Source organism: Patella vulgata, chromosome 9 (genome assembly GCF_932274485.2).
Source record: "Patella vulgata chromosome 9, xgPatVulg1.2, whole genome shotgun sequence".
Taxonomy (NCBI): Eukaryota; Metazoa; Mollusca; class Gastropoda; family Patellidae; genus Patella; species Patella vulgata.
In genome coordinates, this window is record NC_065887.2 from 24064182 (window position 1) to 24090429 (window position 26248).

General features: G+C 37.4%; 1 protein-coding gene across 2 annotated transcripts in view; it reads left to right on the forward strand.

Moving 5' to 3' along the window:
• Window positions 1–26248, forward strand: part of LOC126831786 (innexin unc-9) — a 160676-nt gene that overhangs the window by 34559 nt on the left and 99869 nt on the right. The window lies entirely within an intron of this gene.

The following is a 26248-nucleotide window of genomic DNA, read 5'->3' on the forward strand; positions in this document are numbered from 1 at the left end:
CTGATGTTGGACTTGTTACAGAAGTTGGTGAAGTAACTGATGTTGGGCTGGTTACCGAAGTTGGCGAGGTTACTGATGTTGGGCTAGTTACAGAAGTTGGTGAGGTCACGGATGTTGGGCTGGTTACTGATGTCGGTGAGGTTACTGACGTTGGACTGGTAACAGAAGTTGGTGAGGTTACTGATGTCGGGCTGGTTACAGAAGTTGGTGAGGTTACTGATGTCGGGCTGGTTACAGAAGTTGGTGAGGTTACAGATGTTGGACTGGTAACAGAAGTCGGCGAGGTAACTGATGTTGGACTGGTCACAGACGTTGGTGACGTGACTGATGTTGGACTGGTAACAGAAGTTGGCGAGGTTACTGATGTTGGGCTAGTTACAGAAGTTGGTGAGGTTACGGATGTCGGACTGGTTACTGATGTCGGGCTTGTTACTGAGGTTGGGGAGGTTACTGATGTTGGTGAAGTTACTGACGTCGGGCTGGTTACAGAAGTTGGGGAGGTTACTGATGTTGGTGAAGTTACTGACGTCGGGCTGGTTATAGAAGTTGGTGAGGTAACTGATGTTGGACTGGTTACAGAAGTTGGTGAAGTAACTGATGTTGGGCTAGTTACCGAAGTTGGCGAGGTTACTGATGTTGGACTGGTAACAGAAGTCGGCGAGGTAACTGATGTTGGGCTAGTTACAGAAGTTGGTGAGGTTACTGATGTTGGACTGGTTACTGATGTTGGCGAGGTTACTGATGTTGGGCTGGTTACTGATGTTGGTGAGGTTACTGATGTTGGGCTAGTTACAGAAGTAGGTGAGGTAACTGAGGTTGGGCTGGTTACAGAGGTAGGCGATGTCATTGATGTTGGACTGGTTACTGATGTTGGCGAGGTTACTGATGTTGGCGAGGTTACTGATGTTGGGCTGGTTACTGATGTTGGTGAGGTTACTGATGTTGGGCTAGTTACAGAAGTAGGTGAGGTAACTGAGGTTGGGCTGGTTACAGAGGTAGGCGATGTCATTGATGTTGGACTGGTTACTGATGTTGGCGAGGTTACTGATGTTGGCGAGGTTACTGATGTTGGGCTGGTTACTGATGTTGGTGAGGTTACTGATGTTGGACTGGTTACGGAGGTCGGCGATGTCACTGATGTTGGACTGGTTACGGAGGTCGGCGATGTGACTGATGTTGGACTGGTAACAGAAGTTGGTGAGGTAATAGAAGTTGGACTAGTTACTGATGTCGGTGAGGTAACGGACGTTGGGCTGGTTACTGATGTGGGACTGGTTACTGAAGTTGGCGAAGTAATCGAAGTAGGACTCGTTACTGATGTCGGACTCGTTACAGAAGTTGGTGATGTTGGGCTGGTAGTTTGAGCTGTTGTACCACAATATGCTGATGCTGTGTAAGTACAAATACCTGATGTGCTATCAAACGCTTGACCCGAAGGACATGTATTTTCATAAGCTATTGTTGCTAAACATGTTATATATTTGAAACAACTGGAACAATCTGGATAACTTCCCTGTAACGTTGATAGCTGGGAACATGCACTTGCATAAATACAGGTAGCGAATGGATTTGGTGTTGTCTGAGCACTAGTAGCTGATACAGCACTGGTTGGACTGGTGACACTGGTGGGTGCTGTATTAGTAGTTGTAGATATTCCACACACAGATTGAGCATACCAATTACATTGACTTGTGAGTGTATCGTATACCAAACCTGTGTTACAGCTCATCTGGAATGAAGCTCCATTAGAACACACAATATATTTTGTACAATCACCACAATCGGCGTACGTTCCATCAGCCACGCTTGTACAACTGGATACACAGCTACCTTCACAGGGCCGAAGAGCCAACTGCAAAACCACTAAAAAGGCTAAAAGAGTGTCTATACTGAATTTGACTTGCCTGTTCATCTTTAGCTTTAGAAATGAAGATGAACATAATTTGTATTTCCTCATATTTATATACCAACAAATAAAGACTAGGGGCTGAAAATGTCAGATAATACATAATGATGACCGTTAAAAGCGATATGATTCAATAATGGTTTAAATGGTTTGTAACAGGGATATCAGATAATGTTAAACATGTATCAATGTCCTCCTTGGGCTAGTAGTATTGTCCTTAAGTGAAATAATATATAATCTAGTTTCGTAACAAGGTGGTATCTTTGATCAGATCATTATTTGATTACGACTAAACGCTCAACCAACCTGATTCATTAGAATATACCCGTGAATGGTACACAATTGTTATGTTACGTCGCGGGGCTGTGTATATTATTCAACAAGAATGCAACAAATGGTAAGACGACCAATTTTTAAAGTTATTTTGCGTTTATTTTAAAATATGTAGGGCATTGGTTGGTTCGAGTGTTCAGGGAACGTAACACTGGACTATCTGTATATACATTGGTACATTGTCCTGGCACATGTTCCTCCTGGTCAAATAAATTCTGGTCCTAGTCACTCGAGTCCATGGAAAATCTAGGTTCCGTGTACAGCGTACATAAATTATTCCTTGAGGTTGGCGGCATTGCCGTTTTCTGCGCCAAATTAAATAGAAAATAAATGCTGCTAGTATTGGATATTCGAAAACTGATCGCATATTAACTTTTTTTAAAATGGGATTTCAATGAGCGATGTAGCGGTTTGGGTCGTTACCTTACTGTTTTCGTTACTTTATTGTTTTTAGTTACCTATAGGCGAGATTAACCTTCTACAGTTTTGAAAGAACAATATTCACCGCTATTATTAGTTTTAATTCTCGTAAACAGGTGGGAGGGGGTGTCAGGGGTCAGATGATGGTCACTTGGGGTTGAGTACAAAATAAACACCGCTATTATTTAGTTTTAATGCAATGCATGTAAACAGGTGGGAGGGGTGTCTTTCTGGCGCAAAAATCACCCATTCTGTGGACAGCCAGCTCTTTTCGGGTCAAAGAATTGAAATTGGGAAGTTGAATTGAAAACAAAAGATATGAAAAATGAAAATGATTGTTTCATTAATAATTTACCAATTAGAAACTACAATGATATATCGTAAATTTCACGATAATTTCATCAGCTTCCAAAAAAATCCACGGTTATTTCTGGCGCAAAAATGATGTCAAAGTGGCGCAAAAGTCACCGTGACAGTGGCGCATTAGCATTGCTAATCACGTAATCATTATCACCAGACTGGGTGGCTTAATTGATTAACACGTGTGCTTTAGATCACAATGTATGTCACTGAGCCAACCTCATGGTTTTTTTTTCAGGTACTCCGGTTTACTCCAACTGTTAAAGACCCCTACGCGCAAGCGCATTATTGAAATAGAATTGAACACATGTTTAGTCTTTTTAAATATGAAAGTTGCGATGACCTCGCAAAAGATTTTTATAACCAAATAATGGATATACACTGGGTTTGAAGCAATAACTAAATATCTAACTGTGGAATAAACAAAAACATTTCGTAATATTTAATACATGCGAATTACGATCTGTAGCTTAAGGTTTTAACCTATTCAGTAAATATAACCAATGCACCATGGGGCGGATGTGTGCATTTGTTCTCTTTCAGAAATTTCGTTTCGAATTCTAATAATTAATCTTACTGAAACCCGTATTTTAAATAGACATCGAAACCAGTTATCTGTTGGGTTTTAGCCAAAATGTCTGCCTGATACTCGAGAGTCTGTGGTGCAATTAATTGCATTGATTGGTGTGTGCGTAAAAATAACTTTTTATCTTAATGATTGAGTTGAACCTAATCTCTAAAGGTCGAAACATGCAAGGTTCTGATTAATGTTCCATATTAAAATATATTTACACGTTCCTCAAATATTCGACGCGAGAGAGCTCAAGCCAGATTCACGGAACTCCAACTATGGTAATTTTTAACTTCCATAATCGGGGGACACTGTAGAAGTTCATGGGGTTAGACAAACCATTCTAGTCCTTGTCACATACATGCTTGGTCGACCTTTTGATCCACATTATTAATTAACATCGGAGGCGGGGATGGAGAGGGGAGTTATATACACAAATTTTACTGTGCTTTGGAGAAAAATATACAATTTAATGGGGAATAAAGTTTGCGTTGCGATTTCCGAAAATCACCGATCCGTCGTATTCACTGAAATTCGCCACCGATCCTTCGTATTCACTGAAACTCTACAATGATTTATACTGGATATTATGAGCCATATTTACATCAAAGAAAATTGTGTAAAGTGGTCTAAAGTTGTAATAGATTAATAAATATATTATGGTCCTTCTACCCCACACGTGGGGTGGGGGGTCTAGTGGTTTAACGCGTGTGCGTGGAATCAATAGGTCTGGCATTGAGTCAAGTTGCGTGGTGTCGATTCCTCGCTTCAACGTGACTAGGAGTAGCGTCGCCTGTCCAACCTCGTTGGTTTTCTCCGGGTCCTCCGATTTCCCCCACCGCTAAAGATCCCTGCGCGCAAGCGAATTATTGAAATAAAATTAAACCATATGTTAGTCCCAAAATGTATACGTAACAAAGCGCAAATCAGATAGAGGTCACGAAAATTTTGTGCTTATCGAAACCCTCTGTATTATTGCCTCTGGATATACGACTCCAGATAGATTACAGTAAATCGACTTTTATCTACGCATTCTACGACCGATACAGCCCGAGGTAACAATCATTCTATTAGGGACAAGGTTAAAGATGAACACGTGCAAACGTATATACATAATCAGATAACCTGTCCATTGAGTGGGGGATTCATTAATTTAGTTTTATAAATGTCTCAGAGAAAAGCACGAAGTTTCCCTATTAAGATTCCGTATTACCTGGTATTCGAAATGTGTGCGATACTCGGTATAATTACAACAGTTTTTTAAAAAATAAACTACATCTCTATCGCACACATGAAAATGTTTTGCAGAAAATATATATATACTTTTATTATGATTAAGAACATATTAGAAAATATGAATAAACATTTGTATATCGTGCACACATCTGTATACAGCAAGAAATTTATTTCTACAAAATTATCTGAAGCATGTCGAGGAGTCAAAACTATCGCCCAGGTTGGTCATATACAGGACATGCTTACTCTTAAATGCTAGCTTGTCTGTTTATTTGAGTGTTGGAATCACAGCGGATCCGCGGGTAAGACTCACTAACAACGGGGTCGCTGGTTGGATCCTAGTGATGGACATCAAGTTACTCGAATGACAAAGGAAATGGCCAGTAACGGTATCTAATATTTCGGATGGAATAACAAAAACTAGGCCCAGTGTACGCGTTTGTGTGTGTGTGCGTAAACGAACCCTTGGCATTTGGAATTCGATGAAGAGTAGGCGGAAACGCCACTGTTTGGGCAAAGTTTCTCCCATAACCCATAATCTTTTTGGTGCCGGTAAGTAGGATGTTTAAACCACATTTATTTAATTTGTTAACGAAGATATACTTTCAGATTGTACCTTTATATACAGATCTCTTATAATTCAGAATTAACCGAGTCAGATATATATAGGTTACAGTGATCTGCGCCAGAATTTCTAAAGATAAAATCAGAGAATCAATTTTCTTAGATGAAGATTTCAGCTAACCAGCATCACTTGTGAAAACAAGATGCAATCTCTGCTTGTTGTATTGTGTTCGATTTGGTGTGGCACAGTAACACATTTCTTTCTCCACAGACAGCTTAAAGAATCTAGTAAAAACTATCGCCTATATCAGTTAGCCCTTTCTTTCCTTTGTTTATATTGCTTAGATTCCTTATCATAAACAGAAAATAACAAATATTGGGTTGCTACAGGCGCAGCCATTTTCTGCAGTGCGTCACTTGACCCGGAAACATTACCCATGCAGTATCTCGCAGATGTGCATTTCTAACATTGCGCATGTTTGTGTCATAAGATAACACTTACGTTAAAGGTATACTTTCTTATAATATCTGTAGAAATTATAATATATAAATTCTGGATCTAGAGGCCTATGGTGGATCTCGTATATTCGGGTTTTATTCAAATCTGGGATGAAAATATCTTCTTTTGGAATCTTTTTCAATTTTTAAAAGTTTTATTGTAATTTCTAAAGGATAGTCGCTTGCGCCTGCTTAGTCCATTCTACACGCGCTTTTTGTTATTATTTTGTCGTTTATAAATCAGTCATTTTTAATTAATTCCTGTATATATATTCCTTTTTGTTCACAACAAATGACGCTCGAACCCACGACGTCGTGAACTGATTTTAAAATGTTCATTGGATATAAGGATCACATATTTTCACGATAAGATACGTATAACGTCAATATTGATTGAAATGGACCAATGTTGAATTCTAATTTGTGTTTTTAATTTTGAATATTTATTGATAATGAAATGAAATGGGGTTTAACGTCCTACTGTTCTACTCCTATTGGGCTAATGAAGACGGACATGCGCCATACAGTGTGCTATGAGGGAAATTTTGCCCGGACAGCGGCGATACGGTCTACTCTAATATCGAATTCCAACTGACAAGGTTTCTCGTCCCATTCGAACGGCCATACGTTGTCCCTTACTCCACCCTCTTTCCTGCACCTCTGAGAAGGGGGGGGGAGGGGGGACCACGCCGGAAAATCCGATGAACTTTCTCGGCCAACGCAGGGGTCAAACACGGGACCTCCAGATTAGCGAGCCAACGTCTTATTCACTGAGCCATCGTGGTTCCCATAATCTTTCGGTAGAAGAATTCCAATGTTATGTGTCGATTTAACATTTTTGATGAGAGTGGTTTAATTTAATGTGGAATATCTCGCTTTCATACGTCTGTGTAATGTTTTTCAATGTTTTTGATATCGACTGCTTTATACGTTGAGCGTATTGTTATAATCTTTAGTCTTGACGAGAATAATCGGTTGTGTTTTGATATCACACACCCACTAGAACGATAGGTGCATATTGTGGTATTCGTCTTTTTTTGCTTTAGCTGTCTTTAAATTCAACCAAAGCGTTAAAATCAGAAGTAAACGGTTGATAAGATGAAAGAATAAACACGGCTGCCTGAGGAACACAATCAGTTGTCTGTCAGAGATATTTGTTCGACTCGCGCCATCTGAAACCTCTGCTGTGCCTATTTCTTAAGCTGAGCGACTAATCAAGTGCAACAAGCAGATACAAGGAGCAATAAACGAATCTTTTTTGTCGTGTTGGCAATATTTAACCTATTGCAAAGATAGACAACAAAATTAAGTTGATAGAACAAAGTGAAAACTACCCGGTAGACGTGTTGGCGGTACGATAACGAACATTTCTTTCATCTTGAAGATTCAATTAATTTGTAAATTACTAGAGTTTTTCAGTGCCGGATTGGCCATGTTGCAAAATAATAGTGCAACTGAGCCAGTACCTACAAAAGGAGGGTCGCACAATAAATAATAAGTACATCTAATGTTTATTCATTTCATTCATCTACAATTGAATGAACTCACCCAGGCTTTTGCGATAAAAAAAACCCCTGAAAATACTTTAAAGACCTTAATCCATCTTTTGACTACTGCATAGAGGTTACTTTAATATTATGGGGATTAATACCGGCTGGTTGTTGTTAAGACTATAGATATTTGTTGTTGAGAGGAAAATCTTTCTTTGCTGCCGCTGTTATACTGAAATAAGTGAGGCATGTATTGGTTGGCTGGTTAGATTAATAAACTGATGAAATAATATTACCGTTAGTCACACGATGTAACAAGCAAGGGCAGACCCAGTCTTTCGAAGCGCACATATAAGGTTTTCCTAAGAAAGATATCGTAATAACGTACGCCATGTTCTGAATCTGCCACTGATATGGAAAGCATCGAGATTTATTGCAATAAGGACATATTTACCTGTATTTGTAGAATTGAAAGTTTAATTGGTGAAACAAAACGTCGCAGGTCTTGTTTAAACCATTTCATTACGGTTAAAGTGTGGACGCTGTATCTTGTTGATGTGCTAGTGATGAAACGCCATCACTACACACACACCCCCACACACATACACACGTCAGGCGCACACCTGTGTCGGAGAAACCCAACCCAAATACAAAATTATCAAGTGGTTACTTCTCCCTTTGGTTTTTGCGATCTGGTCAGTTTATAATTTGTCGTCATGGAAACAAAATAAAAGCACGTGTTCTTCCCATAATACAGCATTGATTATTTATGGAATTATTTACAGGAACGTATGGTATTGCAAATGGTTTTTCTAAATGTTTACACATATGGGTGTCCCTTTGCTACAGAAATCTAATCAATTTATTAGTAATCTCAACCTGGTGCCTCGTGTTCCTTGGCGGAAGAAAATCTATTTCGTCGTTTCCCCCGACTTCCGTTTCTACGGTAGATGGCGTCTTAATATGTTTTCGTAGAGAAAAAAGAGAATTATTGCCAAAATCTCTGTTCCGCTGGAATGAGTTGCGGATTTTCAAACGTTTTGACGCTACCATATATTATAATCATAATATATATCACGATTCATGTGGTAGTGCTATCCGGTAATACAAAGGGGTTGGGTATAAACCAGAGTTTCGCGAAATTCACAATAATTCGGCATTTGTCCTTGATCGATGACCACAAAGTTCTTCAGACAGATATTTTAGAAGTCGTTATTTAATATAGTCCGTTTAAACTGATCGCGAACACGACCGCGAATTGCCACACTGAAAGCGACGATACGCATGTGAATTCGCTCTTCTGTCTTGTCACCTGGCATGGCGAAGACGCCTCGAGTCACCTGCCACAGATACGTTACTTGTAAAACTTTTGATTTCGCACTCAGGTTGGCTAATGAAAATCGTCCGCGCAAACTGTTTCCAAAACTTCGCCCGGGGGGGGGGGGGGGGTAATCTCAGCGGTTTTTTCGCGCACAAAAATTCGGCTGTGTTTGCGTTCGCCGTCAGTATAAACGACTTCATTGAAATAGCAGTTAAGCAATCAAATGCGGTCGTCGCGTTCATGGTCGCGGTTGTGGAGGCGGTCGCATTAGCGCTCAATATAAATGGACCTTTAATCTCGTTATGGCGACATAGGTCTGACTACCTGCGGCGTATAGCAAAAGGTAAAGTGTAGTGAACGGTGTCGTGTACGGTGTGGGGTTTGGGTGGTCAAGTGGTCTAACGCGTGCAATATTTATGATGACGACAGTGATAAGTACTATTCATGTTTCCCGCTACTTGTACAACCCTACGCACAAGCTGATTAAAGAAACTGTAGAATGGGTTAGTCCCGAAATGACCTGGTTATTGTCCAGTAGACTATATTTTTCTCTCTCACGCTCGTTTTCAACTTTCGTCTATAGAATACCACCGTCTATTTTAATGAGAAGGGGCAGGAACTTCTCTGTGTAAAGTGTAATAAAAGTAGATTTATTTTGGCTTATAGATGTTTATTTATCTGGAAAATATATCATAGAGTTTACTGCCAATTAACAGGGAGTATAGAACCATTATCCAGACATTAAGCGGCGGGGGTCTTAAATGTAAATACTGTATTCACCGTCGGTACATCCTATCTGAAGTTAAACATTACGAATTACAAATTGTATTTTGAGAAACACATTTTGATTTTTTAAAATTAACAAATAAGTGTAAAGGTTTTGAACGAGTGATTATTCAATTTGGTTATATATATTCGGAACCGAAAAGAAGCTTTTGCTTAGCAAATTCTTGTCTGAATTGAAATGGACCATTATTCAGGTGGTCCATGATTATAACATAATTTGTAGAAATAAAAATGAAATATAATATGTACTGTTGATTGAAATACTGTTCTTACAATCCAGTTCAGTAAATCCCTGACAAATCATTGATTAATAATTTGTAGTCTCCGGGCCGGATTTACCTACACAGAGAACTATCTACTCTCTACGAGAATATATCTCTGCCCTAAATGGCCGCCATATCCAATATTAGTATACTGTTTTGTAATGCGGTCCCTGATACGCAAAAAGAATATCCCTTGTACGGACACGTCGCATGAAAAACATTGTCGGCAACAAGGGGTAATCTATGACCCCAGACATAAAATGGTTTTTGGATGCATAATTTTATTCAAATACGATGAAACTATAGCGTTATATATAGACTGAATAATAATCAATCAGAGTAAAAAAAATATTGACAGTGACGATATGAATTATAAGGTATTTTTGAAACTATACAAATCTACAAATAATTTAATTGTCATTTCCATGTAGAATCGCCTTTTGATGAGGTTGGTAGAGTACCTAGATTTGCTTTCAGATCTAGATTACTAGAATGACCAACACAATATCATCAGTAAGAAAGATTCCAAATACAAAGCTAGCAGCGAGTGCAGAACAGATTAGACACTTGTAACCAGCAAAATGTTGAAAGGAAATGGGAGTGGGTCCACAAGATCCCTTGTGTCCAATAATGATGAATGTTGCCACTGCCTCACTTCCGTTCTATTTGCAGCATTATACCCGGCATTAAGTAGATGACAATGTATAAAATTCTCGCTAGACAATTATGAACCAGTTCCCCACAAATGTTAAGGATATGGTCGTGGGTTCCCGAAATACCCCTTGTATACGCACAAGGGATATATACTTCTCAAAATTCTCGAAATATACTTATTGTTTGCGACTAAATTCGTCGATGTAGAACTTAAAATGCTGGTCAACTAGCTTAGTGTCTGTTCACAAGCGGAGGTAATTGTAGACAGACAACGTAAGTTTAGAATGCTTGTGGGCCAAACTGATCAGTGGGACCCCAAATTTAGAGAAATGTTGGCATGTGTCAATATCCAATCTTGAAACGCGACACAATAGTTTCAGTTCATTGGGATCCCCGATAACCGTGGGCCCTAGGCAAATGGCTTACTCTGCTAATTGATAAATCCGGTCTTGGGTAGACTTATATAACGGGGATTCAGAAGTTGTACTATTTAATATGACCTTATGACCAATCATACATTAATTAGACCTTTGACGTTTTAGACATTTTGACCAGTTGATAAAATATAATTTTCGATATGGTGTGATTTTACTGTACGTAAAATTAGAAATATTCAACACCCGGTATTACCTATATAGTTGTCTTCAAGGGCTTCAGTAGACCCTCGTTCAAAATACTTTATATTAGTGAACTTGATAGAAACAGACACACAAAAATGTTGCCTCGTTAATTTCAGTTTCTTTATTCAGCTGTTTTAGAACGAGTAAGCTTACAGTCCATACACTACCTCGTATACAATACATTTCACTACTTTTTTGGGGCGACATTTGGAATACTAATCTTTAGGTTTATAGGACTGGGATACTATAGATATTTATGCCGCCTTACATTCTCCTCAAAATGAGAGTCGCATCAGGTGTACCGAAACAAGAGAGAGAGAGAGAGAGAGAGAGAGAAATGGGGTTTAACGTCCACTCGACATAAACTAGGTCATTTCGGGACTAGCACATGGTTCAATTTTATTTCAATAATTCACTTGCGTGTAGGGGTCTTTAGGAGTGGGAGGAAACCGGGGCACCCGGAGAAAACCCACGAGGTTGGACATGCGACCCTACTCCTTGTCACGTACAACCGGGGATTTGAAACCACGCCAGTTGACTCAATGACAGACCTTATGGTACAGCGCTCACGTGCTAACCATTCGGCCATCCAAACCCCCCTTAAAGCGATAAAACGGACTTGGATTTCAGATGGTGAAATAGTTTGGTTGAAGGTAATCTCTTGATTGAATGCTATATTCAGACAATGCTATGTATATGTGCTATAGTTTTTGTCATAGTTTGGCATAGATTGAAGGATGATTACATCTTACAACGTTTTGCCCACTCATCAAACTAAGATATAAGTCATTGTTTACATATCTGTGTATATAACATGTTAATTACTGATATCTTCATATTCTATATATAGAGAATGTACATTAAGACATTTACGAGATACATATTATCTTTAATATTGCTGGATTAACAACGAGGTTACATGCTGAAACCTACACCCTAATTATCGCCTTGTTTAGTGACGGCGGTCGTGCACGGGGTAGATACTGATAATGGATTGTTTTCACTTTGCAACTAAAAAATTATAAGGTATGATTTGATTTTACTCCATTTAGCAATTAATAATGACGAGTATCGTACACACGTTATATAGCACGTTTACACAGTTAACACATTTTGTCTAACTTCTGTATGCAAGTCGATTTCAAAGTATGAAATGAGAAGCCGGGTTTGTCTACTATTTCGAGAACATCTGATGACATTTCTTTTTTGAGGGATGGATGATTGCATCGGTTTAACGGCCGGTCATAGCAAACTAGGCAGTAATGTCAGCAGTAGGGGGAAACTAGGGTGATTACTCCGAGAAAGCCTACAAGTATGCAGCAGGCGACCTACTCCTTGGTATATTCAGAGGGTATCTTAAGTTTAAGATAGTCACTTAACTACTAGATTTCACTTAAATATGCGTAACTTCCTGTAAGTTAAGGGTAAGTGCCATTCAAAGGCAATGTTTAGTATCAAATTTTCCCTTAAAGTTAAGTTGCCTAAGTGTTTAGTCTGTCAGTGGTATTCAGCGACCAGTTTAAGTGAGAAAAATCGACTTAACTTTAAGTGACCCTTGGGAGGTACCTTAAAGTTAAGTGGGATTATAATGACTTCTTTGAACCGGAGTACACAATGTAGTAACAGGACCGTAGTGGCGATTTTAAAAGTTAGAGGATTGAGATTGAAACAAAGACAATGTCGCTGAGCGTAGCTGGCCTCAAACTTTTGTTTTATCATCAGCTTTGATAAGGTTACTACTCACTGAACCACTATGGCTCCCTCAGTTTGATCAAAGCACATAAATATAATACAATGTCACAGTGAATGGATTGAAAAAAAGCCATTTATTAATTTAATTTAAAAATGGATAATCGAGACTTTGTTTGTTATCGAAACAATGGTAGTAATAAAAATCGAGCCTATGCTATTCCTATCAAAACTTCCACCATTCCTTACTGCGCACAGAATAAAGTAATTTGACTGAAATTTTCAATAAATTCCTGAATCATTATCTATTTTAAACTATTATAGCGATAACTGTCAATTCTATTTCTAAATCTTGCATAACACATCTTTAATATACAGCGATATTGATATCTTAACTTAATGGGATTGAAACATCCAAAACGCATCACATATCAAAAACTGTAATTTGCATTTTATTTGACATATCAGTGAGCACATTTAGCACTTTTCATTTTATGCTAGTTTCATATTAGAATATATATACACAATACTCATCGGGTATTTAGTAAGAGTATCATATGGCTCTTATATCCCACAATAATAAACAAAGTATATAGACACAGTATGTTATATTCAGGTAAAAAATAAACTATATTACTTATATAAATACACAATCTATCTATATATATATATTTACTGTTTCAGTCCTATTTTACTGGTCATGACCCAGACATACTCATAGTTTCCTTAATGATACCCAAACAGCCGAAGAAATGTACGAAGTGTTTAGAGGAAAATTTTTGAATGTTCATTTGAAATACCAGTGGATACTATAGTTAAACGTCCTACTTTTCTTCACTGACTGGGCTACTGAAAATGGACATAAGCCATAAGCGGAGTTCTACGAAGGAAATTTTGCCTCCCCTTAATTCGAATTCCAACTGCCAATGATTTATTTACGTGTACGTCTATGTGTACAAGGTACCTCGGTGTTTCGTCCCATGCGATCAGACACACTTCCTCGGCCAACAACGGGGACGACACGTGTTACGAAAACCGAGCCATGGCTAAGCATTGCCTCGCGACATAAATGGATTTTTGAAAAACCAGCGAAAAGATAATGCTTCAATACACATGCAAGAACATGCATTTTTATACCACCTGTAGAACTTTTGAAATATCAAAACTATCAAGCTAACATCAAGCTAACACCTACAGTTTTTGAAACAGATGTCGACGTCTGCCTTCGACAACATTTTAATAGAGAGTAATCGGACACGTAAAATATGTTAGGGTTATAAAACGTATCAAAGATGGCGTCAATCATTATGCGGATAAAAAGTAAATGTAAATATTTTTAGACTAGTTTCATAAGCTGTTTTATCAGTTTTATATTAGAAGAGACATGTAAACTGATGTTTAGAACACGTTCGTTGGTGATAATTCCGTCTTAAGTTTCAATTTTGTGAGATACCCGACGGGAGAAGTTGCTGTATCGTGCGTCTATTCTAGTAATGCAGCACTGTTGGCGAAATAACCATACAGGGCAAATGAGAGAGAGAGAGAGAGAGAGGGGAGAGAGAGAGAGAGAGAGAGAGAGAGAGACTGATTAGTCGTCATATGAAAATATGCACATTTCCGCCATTTTCCCAATGAAATGTTCTAATGCGCATGTTCTTAAGTTAGTTTTCACCGCCCGGAAATTTAAGCCTCTTAGTTCAAAATAATAAAGTAAATATTTCCAAGGTAATAAACCGTTATTTGTGACACATTAGCTTTCTGACATCGTCTGCTGGTTTGACTTCGTCGTCTGAAAGTTATTAAAGGTGAAATCATTGCAAATAACTGAAGGCCCTTCATTTTTCAACGTTGAATCCTAGAAAAGATTCTCCAGTCCTTGACTGGACGACTTCCGCCCGTGTTATCTATATGCCATCACATTGTGTATTTATAATCAGGGATCTCCCATGCCGAGAAACATGAATGGAAACGAATAAAAACAGAATTAACCAATAATGTTTGCCAAATTCAAACTGAGATACGAAACTAGTAATCTATAAATCACTTCTAACTACTTGCTCCCGTTTTCTTACATCTATTTTGGTGAAAGTTCTTTGTCGAATTATAAAATAGTAGTATTGAAACCCCCTTTGTCCAACTCTAGGAATTCGTTTGTGACCTTGGGAGATGTGTGGTATTTACCGTAACGCTTATATTTGTGTGCGTTTGTAAATGGCTTTGCCTTGTTTTTGACACTATAGATTGTCTGTCTGTACCGGGTATACTGTTTTGTGTGTTGCAATGTATTACGTCATTGTAAGGGCACAGGACATACCGTGGAGCTATAACCTCTGTAGTCTCTAGATATAGAGAATCTCCTACGTGTCTTTTTACTTTATCGACGAGTGTTGATATTTTTTGATATCAAAAAGACGAGAAGAAGATTTTATTTATTACATGCACAAACCTTTCTTACATGCACAAATAAAATAAAAATAATTCTTTAATATAATGAAAAAGCAAGGAGATATCGCTCAGTAGATTATGAAAGTTATCACACAAGCGATATCTACTGTAGAAAGCGTTATTTGGTGATAACGAGAATTCTTTTGCTTCCGAATATTCGTGCTACATCAATCTATAGCGTAAGGATATATTCTTTGAATGGCAATTAGTAATTGCGGATATATAGCCTTTAATACATAGTTTAATGTCTTATCCAGGAAACACAGATTTGGCACCCAGTAGCACTATGTGATTATAGAACTTAGCTTGGTATAATATAACAGTTTCCTCTCCTCATACTTGTTACATTTTGAAAAGCACTTGTAGTTCGTGTTAATAGCCCGAATTCGCCTCGAATGCCTTAGATATCGAATCTATCTGAAATATATTTTAAATTCAGTATATTTATAGGAAGTGGGGGCAAACTGAGTACATACTACTTCTAGGATTAACTAAAAATCTCAATTAAGAAAATATGTTAAGAGCATGACGTAATTTTCAGAAATTAAAAAGCGCTTTTCTGGCTTAATAATTTTGAGTCAATTGGCGGAGCAACGGAGTTAGAGTTAGGATTAGGGACATCAAGTATATTAATGATTTGTGGAGCAGGATGGCATTTACACCAATGATCTCATCATCTATAATTATAGATTAGAAAGTATGACACGCGTAAACTTCCGACATAAAACCTCGGCTAGTAATGGTGTGAGATATTTTAGTGTGGCAGGTATGTATATTTTGAAAGGTGTGTGTTGATATTGAAGTATGCACTCATATGTCAACATACACTATGATATATTATAGCGTTGATGTTTTCATCAATGAAATCTATTCATTACTCCTCCCATATACCCCTGTTCATCTGTTTAAAACTAACCCTACTTACCTACTTACAGTTAAAGTGACATTTCGTCGAAATTCCTTTGTATCGAAGATGCGAATGTATTAAATGCAGTGAGGTTTAACGTGTACTTTTCTGCACAAAACGGGCTTAAATAGACGGACATGTACCAGGAACGTTATTGATTTGGAACTGGATAGAAAAAATCAAATGAAATGGGGTTTAACGTCCTACTGTTCTGCTCCGACTGGGATAATGAAGACGGGCAATACGCCATACAGTGCGGTATTAGGGAAAATTTTACCGGACATCGGCGCTACAGCCTACTCTTATATCGAATTCCAACTGCCAAGGGCTCTTTTACTGCACGCCGATGTGTATATGGTACCTCGGTTTTTCGTCCCATCCGAACGACTGTTTAGGCCCTCCGTCCTGCACCACTTACAAGGGGAAACCACGCAGGAAAAATTCTCGGCCAGCACCGGGAGCGAACCCGCAACCTCCAGACTAGCGAGCCAGCGTCTTACTCAATTAGCCACCGTGGCTCCCCACAACGGGACAGAACCCGGGACCACCTGGTTAACAATTGGGAGTCTTATCTAGTAATCAATTTTGTACACGGGACCTCGGTTTTTAATGCCACTCGAAGGACTAGAAATTAACGGAGAACTTTCTCGGCTAACACCCCTTGATTAGTGAGCCAGTACCTTACTCACCGAGTCACCATGGCTCCTCCACGAAAACACCGCTTCTTACTGTCGGGAAGTCTGATTAATTGGTATTTTCATTTAGGCTAAAGGACTACCCAGGCAGTCAAAATACTACCTACGCCACTGCCCATTTTATTAAGTTAAAACAAACGACCCTCGATGAAATGTCTTTTTAAATGCTATAGTTAATATTTTTATTGTTACGCGATCGCTTTGCTATTTGTCATAATGTACCACGTGCGTATGACAGATATCATAGCACTGTGAAAATTTGATATTTATTTTGATATTAGAAATAGCACCTGTGGAATATTATCAATATATATAATATAGGCAGAACCTGTAAGTCAGGTATGATATATTACATCAGAAAAATGTAGAGTATATGTTTCATTACTTATCTTGTCAAAATTTTTGTAATAAATTTTTTGTGTATCTTTTCTCGAGGCGTATCTGTATACCCCTTTTCCGGCTATTTTTGAAATCTATCTCTTTTATATATTTTTATCGTATGGAATCAGGAAGCTGGCATGTTTAACGTGAATCGCTGTTGTACAACAGGCTATCTCGTTTTATAGTCCATACCAAATAGGTGAAGGAGTCCCAAGGAGATCGAACATCTTCGTGTGTAATTTGCACCCCCTCTTTGATTTTATATACTGACAATCTGTCTACCGTACTAAGGTTTAGGCCCGTAGATAAAACCAATACCGAGATGTAAGCAGTTGTGTGTTTAAGCTAATATTAAACAATGAATAAAAACCGAACAAAACCCACAACGTATCTAAACGGAAATGTATAATTAATTAAAGTTATATGCTTGTTATTACATTTATTCGGTACGGTTATTAAATATGTTATTTTTTATTGCAATTAACCATATTTATCAATATGTGTAGAAATTGTGACTAGTGGGCGGGCGATGGGGCTCTGTCCCAAGTAAATAATAATTATGCTCTCCGAATTTTCAGAATTTTATTTTGCCCATACATAATTGACAACATAATGATTGTTATAACATTTATTCAATACAGTTATTAAATATATTTCATTTCATTACTCTATTTTTTCTTTTGCTGTGCAATTTAACAAAACTTTGTGATTGTGACTACAAATGTGAGAGCCCCCCCCCCACCTCCCTAAAAATGTCTTAGCTACCCTGAAGATGACAGTCCTTGCTTCGCCACTGTCCACACTGCATGGTGTGTGTCTCAAGATTTATCGTAGATTACTAAACGGTCTTACTTATTAATCTGGAGTACTTTCCCTTTAATCAATCTAGATCCAAGAATAACAATTTCACAGATTTATACAAATTAAGTCAATACTTTACCCACTATTTTAACAGAAACAACCTCAAACGGATTCATCATTATTTTCGCCTGACTTCCCTTTTGCATTTGCATGTTCCTGCACTGCACAGAAAGTAATGACTTTTATTTTATGATCAGTAGTGGAATACCGCGTTTTATCAGTGAAATAAAAGTGTTATTCCACTGGCTAGTTGTTTTTACCTAAAATGATTGTAAAATCATAAAATAAATAGAACATTTGTCGTTTTGTCGTGAATAACATATTTCATTTCATCTCTAAGCAAGAAAACGTTTATATTTTCACTCATGCTACGCATTCGTGAAAATATAAGTTTTTTTGCTTCTCGATGAAATAAAATATGTTATTCACTCGAAAACGACACATATCCTCTATGTAATTATTATAAGTGCCATAGATCACCATTAAATAAAACTCGTTTAAACGAAACTTATCCAATTATTTTTCGAAAAAAAACAAGTATTTCAGAAGAAGTACAACCAGGTGTAAGTCCAAATGATGCTGTCGGTGATGGCCGAAAAAGATAAACCCAATTGTCGGTATAGGAGGCGATTTGACTTCTATAATGGACCCAGTTTCGTAGAAAAACAATAAAATTTGTTTTAATTATCCCACTATAGGGTGAATTATACTACTTGAGATGATTATCTATTGTCAGTGTTACTTTCAACACGTGTTGGCAGGCGTTAAAAGCGATATTGCTTCGTTTGTTATGGAACTATTTAGAGTAGAGAAATCTACCGTTTATTGACACCTGTGTCTAAGTTTCAGATACATGTATATATATATATAACCTAATTTCATCGTTAATCTCGATATGCTTTGTTATTTGGTTTAAGTACGCCTTTCCCCGAATAACAATCCAAACCAAATTAAGTAAAGTGTAATTTTTTAGATGGAGCGAGTAAGACACTGGCTCCTTAATCAGGTGGTCTCAGGTTCATTCCCGGTGTTGGCCGAGAAAAGTTCAAATAAGAGAAAGTTTGCCCGTACAGCAGCGCAATGGCCTACTCTTATATTCAAACCGCCAAGGGTTCTTTTACGCGCACCCCAATGTGTACACGTTACCCCGGTTTCTTGTCACATGTGAACGTCTATACATTCATTGTCCCTTGTCAGGCCCCCCGACCTGCCAAGTAGGGGGAGGGGGCTGGAACTGTTTCGGTCAATACAGAAATCGAACACGAGACCTCAAGGTTAGCGAGCCAACGTCTTACCCACTAAGCCACTGTGGCTCTCAGAAATGTACCGAGTTGGACATTGTTCGGACCAAAACCCTAGTCACTAGATTATCACGTTCCGTGTGCACCGATCATTTAATCAAGTGGGGTCATTCCATACTATAATTGTCTTTAAGCTTTCTAAAAAGTTGAAAGATGTTATGGAGTATTCTAGGAAGAGAAAGCATAAGCTGCCCCCTACACCATACCCATAACTACCTAAACATTCCTTGAGATCATGCCTGTAATTACACTACTTACTGGGGTCGCGATATACTGCTAAAACTCATACAATAAAAAAACAACAAAATTATAATTTTCGGAATTGAAAATGACAAAAACCTAATTATTAATTGATTGAATAAGGGCGTCATAGGAATAAAACTAACGAGCTAATTATCTATGTAGCTCATAATTACACAGCTAGAAAATAAATATCTCAAAGTTATTAATAATAACCAAACTTATTCAGGCATGGATCTGGTTCGTTACGAAGTACGTTAAGTAGATAATTTTACCACCTAACTGATTTACAGGTGTAACTTGGATCTTATAGGTTAGATAGTCAATAACTTTAATTGTTCCCCCTGGAAACATTTCAATCCTGAAAACATATTATATTATATTATTGTATCTGATAAGACATATCTTCGATGATGAATTACGTCTACATCGTAAAACTTTATCTATGAAGAATACATTTTTTTATTACACCAGATTTGTCGGGAATAATAATAACGTAGTGGGTTGCCAAGCGAAGCGATATGTGGAAAGATAAAGTTGAGGGCGTTTATTGAAAGTCTTCTCAGAGGAGGCGGTAAATTTCTACTCGAAATGTATTTATCAACACAAGGCTACTTACTAATCCTGAATAGTTTTAAAGAAAAGACATAAATTGAATGAAAAATTAGGCATACTTACAAGAACTTTATTTCTGAAAAAAACCCACAAAAAACAATTAGATTGGGTATGGTGGAACCCCCTGTATGGTCTTGTCACTGTATGGTCGCTTATCAGAAATAGTTTTGCTTGGTACTCATTTTTTATCTACTGCTGAGAAATGAACATTTCAAATTAGTGAAATAATAAGATAAATTTACTTTATGTTAGTTCCCAAATGGTCTGTTTGTGTTAGTTGAACATTAATTTCTAGTTATCTCGGATCATGCTTTCTAACCATACGGTCGATCATTTAAGGCTAATCAAACTTGTTAAACCCTCATCGTTAACTATGTATCAGCCATCCATTACGATTTATATTACAAAAAAGTTACAATTTTATATACAGCACCACACACAAGTAGGTGGTTAATGTAATGTTTATCAAAGAGTGTTCACGTAAGATAATTCAAACATCAACATTAACCAGACCCCCGTGTATACGACCAACACAAATAACTCGCTGACCATATGGGGTTCCGGTTGGAGATCATACTTCCGGTGTGTACCAATTTAAAAGAATAAGCCGGGTAGAAGCAATTAAAAAGTAATTTGAATTAAAACGCGTGTTTTATTGGCAGCCATCGACGACAGTGTAATCTGAATGAAAATTACATTTAAATTAATTTATGAGTTTATCTAAGATTTATGTATACATATCTTTAAAGTGGCGATGCTTCGACTAAATTTTGTAAAGTCAATAAACTTAGTGACGAACGCACGATATTTAGTTGCCGGTGGGGTAGGGGTCGGTCTCAATGGTGATTTGTGGCGCATATCTAGACGGAGGGTTGGATTGCAGAATGGTTAACACGTGCGCGCTGTATCATATGGTCTGTCATTGAGTCAACTGGCGTGTTTCCGATTCATCGGTTGTACGTGACAAGGTGTAGGGTCGCCTGTCCAACCTCGTGGGGGTTTTCAGGGTTCTCCGGTTTCCTCCCACTGCTAAAGACCCCTACGCGTAAGCGAATTATTAAAATAAAATTGAACCATGGGTTAGTCACGAAATGACCTAGTTTGTGTCGAGTGGACGTTAAACCCCATTTTCAAAAAGAGGGTAAAACTGCACAGTTATAAAGTTAATCTTGCATTCGGGGCATCTTTGTTGCGTTTTTGAAGTTTTTACTTTCCAATCAGCGGTTTTACCGAAAGCATAATTGTCCACAGTAAGAATCATGGAGATGTTGTTCAGTTTTAAATAAAAAATGATTATCAACTAAAAAGATTACAAACACAACATTTTCACGTTCTGAGAACCTGCATTTTTTGCCCTTTCTAGGAAAAATGATATATTCTATCATTCTCTATGACCATTCTATCATTCTCTTTGATGTATTGGTTTAATAGCTAAACGATGTATTCTGAAAGTAACTTGGACGTCATTTATTTGTCGAAAAGGTGATGGTCAAAACTAAATTTTGGAGTCGGAAATCGGTATTTTTTTTAAAAATGCATCAATCGAACTCAGCATAATTTTACATTTGCTGAGCATTCCACTTTAACCACTATTATTTACTTAGTTTGTAAATTGAACCCCATGTTTCTTAACGAAGATTGAACCCTTTTCGCTTCCTGTTTTCCGTTCTTTTGTAAACATTTTAATTTTGGTGGCTCTGTTTTTGTAATTAATTGTAGATACCCTAGTGTTATTGACCGATAATATCGGTTAGTGCATTTCTTGATGATTGCCTTTATTTCATTAAGGCTTGTCTTTGTTGATTAAGGATTCACGCATCCCAGCACTAGAAAACTGTTCCTTATATTTTAACAGGATCTATTACGATTTTTGTTGTATCGAACATGTTTTTCTCGGAGAAAGCGATTCATATATCGCTCGAAAAGTATTCGAATAACTTTGCCCAATATGTGTGTCGATATTTTATAAGAGTAGGAAGATCACAAATTACGACTCTTTTTTTTTACCGAATTCAAAAGTTTATTAGTATTACAATCACAAACAAGATATGCGTATTAAATAAGCATTTTGAGTCTAACTGTAGTTACGTCCCTTGGTCGAAATGCCTCTACCGGCAAATCAAATAGATTGTCACTCATATGTCTTTGAAAATATATTTATAAGTTTTGATTAATCATGATTTGTTTTTATTTCAAGCTACCTAATTGATCTAAATACACTATTCACAAACTATCGCACATTAAAATTACTGGAAAGTTGCTTATAAACTTAACAGAAGGACAGAAGGAAGGGACACAACTGAGGTTTAATGACTCGTCACAGTTTAACACTTGGCTAATTTTTAGACTAACAAGTATGTTTTTTTTATCTATGGTCAGGACAGCAGCATCCCCATCTAATTGTCGTACCCACCAATGTGGTTGTAATGGATTTAACGCCCACTCGAAACAAAGTAGATCATTTCAGGACTACCATATGGTACAAGTTTATTGCAATTATTCGCTTACGCGTAGGGCCTTTAGTTTGGGGGCGGGGGCGGAGAAAAACAAGGTTGGACAGACAACCCTAGTCCTTGTACCATACCACGACCACTTGACCACGTAGACGGTAGGGTGGTGACTTTCCCTTCAACCCGAACGACTCAGTAATATTCTATTTGTCAACCATGCAGGCGACATCCCTTCGCCGTTCCCGTCAGCCCACTCCGGGATTCGAACTGTGGATATTCTAGCTTACAGCCCACCATTGTTCGTAACCTTCCACTACCGCGATAAATGGATGATAGTAACTAATCGCCTAAAAAAACATACAATAATATTGTACAAACAATCTGTTATATTTTAAATTTGTGTCTACTTAGCAAATCAGTTCAGTCTGTAATAAAAGAAACAAATGTTATTTTTTCATCTTATGTCTGGTAGTGAATTATTTGAGATGTTATGACAGGGTTTGTAGATTTCAACATTAGACACATTTGTAATTAACCTGCCAACACGAAGGATGTAACAAAATTCAAAATAAAACAAACCCGAAACTGATAACTTTGACAAAAGTTATTTTTTAATTGTAGAGAGAACCTTGAGATTAGAATCAGTTAGAGTGGAGGAGTAAAGTGCAGATAATATTACTGATATTATAAATGTTGCTAAAAGAATTATCCACTGTGCAGTATAAAGTAGGTTTCAAAAGAAAAAAGAGATAAAACAACCGGTTAGATTTTATTACATACTTCGAGAAGGTATTTGTTGAGTAATAAAACCTTCTAGTAGTTTATCGAGGGCTGGTCGTCCTTACCGCACGGTACAAATAAAACCTTCTAGTTGTTTATCGAGGTTCGGGTGCTTCCGGAGTCCGAAATGGATGCTTTATATAAATGAGAATTTTGGGGATAACTAACCCGAACCCTAACCCTAACCCTTTTTAAAAGACTGAACTTGGGTCTAATTTAGTTTTTACTTCTCTTAAAAGGGTTAGGGTTAGGGTTCGGATTAGTATTCCCCTAAATACTCATTTGTATAAAGCGGCCATTTTGGTATGAGTTCTGGCTTGTTCTGGAATTTGTTGCTTCTAGTGGTGATAATATTTGTACCGTGCGGTAAGGACGGCCAGGCCTCGATAAACTACTAGAAGGTTTTATTACTCAACAAATACCTTCTCGAAGTACGAAATAAAATCTAATCGGGTGGATAAAAATAGATCACGGGACTGATATCTTGACTGCGTGAACATTACAAAGTACCGTACATAGATAGAAGTCTAACCTCTTATTCTTCCAGGCAAACCGAGGCATATGAAGAAGTGTGGCCTGAAATGAAATTGGGTTTAACGTCCTGCTTTTCCGCTAATGACGACGGGTATTCAGCATGCGGTGTTCAATGGGGAGAATTTTGTCCAGACAGGGGCGTTTTCGTCTATTCTTCATCGAATAACAACTGTCGGGGGATCTTTTACGTGCCAACGTGTACACGAGAGCTGGTTTCTTTGTCAGATCTGAAGGACTAGCCACTGATAAGGAAAAACCACATTGAAAACCGGGACCTACGAGTTAGCGAGGCAGTGTCTTACTAACCAAGTGGGTCGATTGACTGTGGCGGCATAAGTAAAAAAATAACCGTGTATGCCCAATGCTCAGAGATAACGCCTTATCATGCATGGACTGACAAAACAAATGTCTAGAAGAAAAGATAGATCGCCTTGATCAGTGCTTGTAAAAGATCTCGAGACATTCGGAATTAAGTTATTGTCCTGTGGCAAAATTATAAAATCGTAGTCATGGGAAAATGAAATACTTATTGTTACCTCAAAAATTAACATACCTCTATATTCAAGGGGGTGCTAAAAGTTATTCATTCATTCAACCAAGGGCGATAACCCCCCAACAAATTATGGTTTGGCACGATACGTATAAATATTTAAGCAGATTATTATCTTAATAAATCTATTAACACGGTAGCTGAAGCAAATACTACAGGTATGTATATTAAAACAACTATTTTTACATCAAAGAAATATTTATTGACAGTAATGTGTGGTCTGAATGTGTTATATGTATTGTGGATTAAAGAATAGCTTTAAAGTGTAACGTCCTATTGTTTTGCACCGACTGGGCTATATGTATTGTGGATTAAAGAATAACTTTAAAGTGTAACGTCCTACTGTTCTGCACCGACTGGGCTAATGGAGTGCTATGAGGGAAAGTTTTCTCGGATAGCGGCACTACGGCTTACTCTTGTATCGAATTCCAACTACCAAGGGTCCTTTTACGTGCACTTCAATGTGTACACGGAACCTCGGTTTTTCGACCCAACCGAACGACTATACGTTTTCATTTGCCAGGCCCTCCGCCCTGCACCACTGACAAGGGGGAACCACGCCGGAAAATCCTGATGAACTTTCTTTGTCAACACAGAGATCGAACATGGAACCTCCAGGTTAGCGAGTCAACGTCTTACTCACTGAGCCATCGTGGCTCCCTTAGTTATTAAACTGGTTATTAATAAAAATTATATTTTTTTAAGTGATCAAATTGAAAAAAAGGCGATTAATAATTGTGAATATTTTCTTTGAGATATATTGTTGATTATGTCTAAATATCTGTATCATACTAATAAAGGACACAAGTTTTGCTTCAACTTCAACACAATATTACTGTTTATTAGGGTTCATAAATCTATAAAAATACAAATATACAAGGTATACGGTACCAGCATTGAATCCAGTTGAATTCTGAACCTGTTACCGACATAAACTTAACAAAAATCCAGACCCCGCTGTGAACCATACAGTATGTTACAGTTATCTGTAATACATAAATGTACAAGGAAATAATAATATTATGGTAGTTTCAGTTCACAAATGAACACTATTTGTAGCGCGGGTATTAAAAAGAAAAATTTCTTAACAGTACATAAACAAACCATTATATACAGAAAATGACTACATTCTCGATGGTAATCATATTGTCGTTTTCCGGAAAAAAAATAGAATATTATAAAAATATGAGTTACACATTATTGGCTGACGTCTACCAATTATTGTAACCCAATTTTTTCATATTATGGTATTTGTTTAATTCTGGAACACCGTGTCCAAACCTAATAGTAATCTGAAGTAGGCTGTTATTTAGGTTAACGACTATATATTTATAGTGAGTACGGCATTAAAGATACATATCAGCTTAATCATAATCTAGGTTAGCATATAAAAGACTCTTTGTACAGTGTTCTTAATTCTAAGTTCTTAATTCTATTTCTTCATTTTTTGTCGTATTTCGAAATATGTATACTAAAATAACATTTGTATTATGGAAATCACAACATAAAATTATTAACCTGTCATATATTTAATCTGTTGAAATTTACAAATGTAAAGTCGAATCAACGTAAATAGACTGTGCAACAGTAACAGTCCACCAAAAACGGATAACATCAAAGACAATGCAAAATATTAAAGTTGTTGACAAAGTCCTTCGCCTGGAAGGAAAATTAAAAAAACATTAAGTGACTTAATTAACCCTAATATCAAGCAAGAATGGGCACACAATAAAACAAGGATATCTTTCGTGGTACCATTACTATTGTGACGTTTTGAC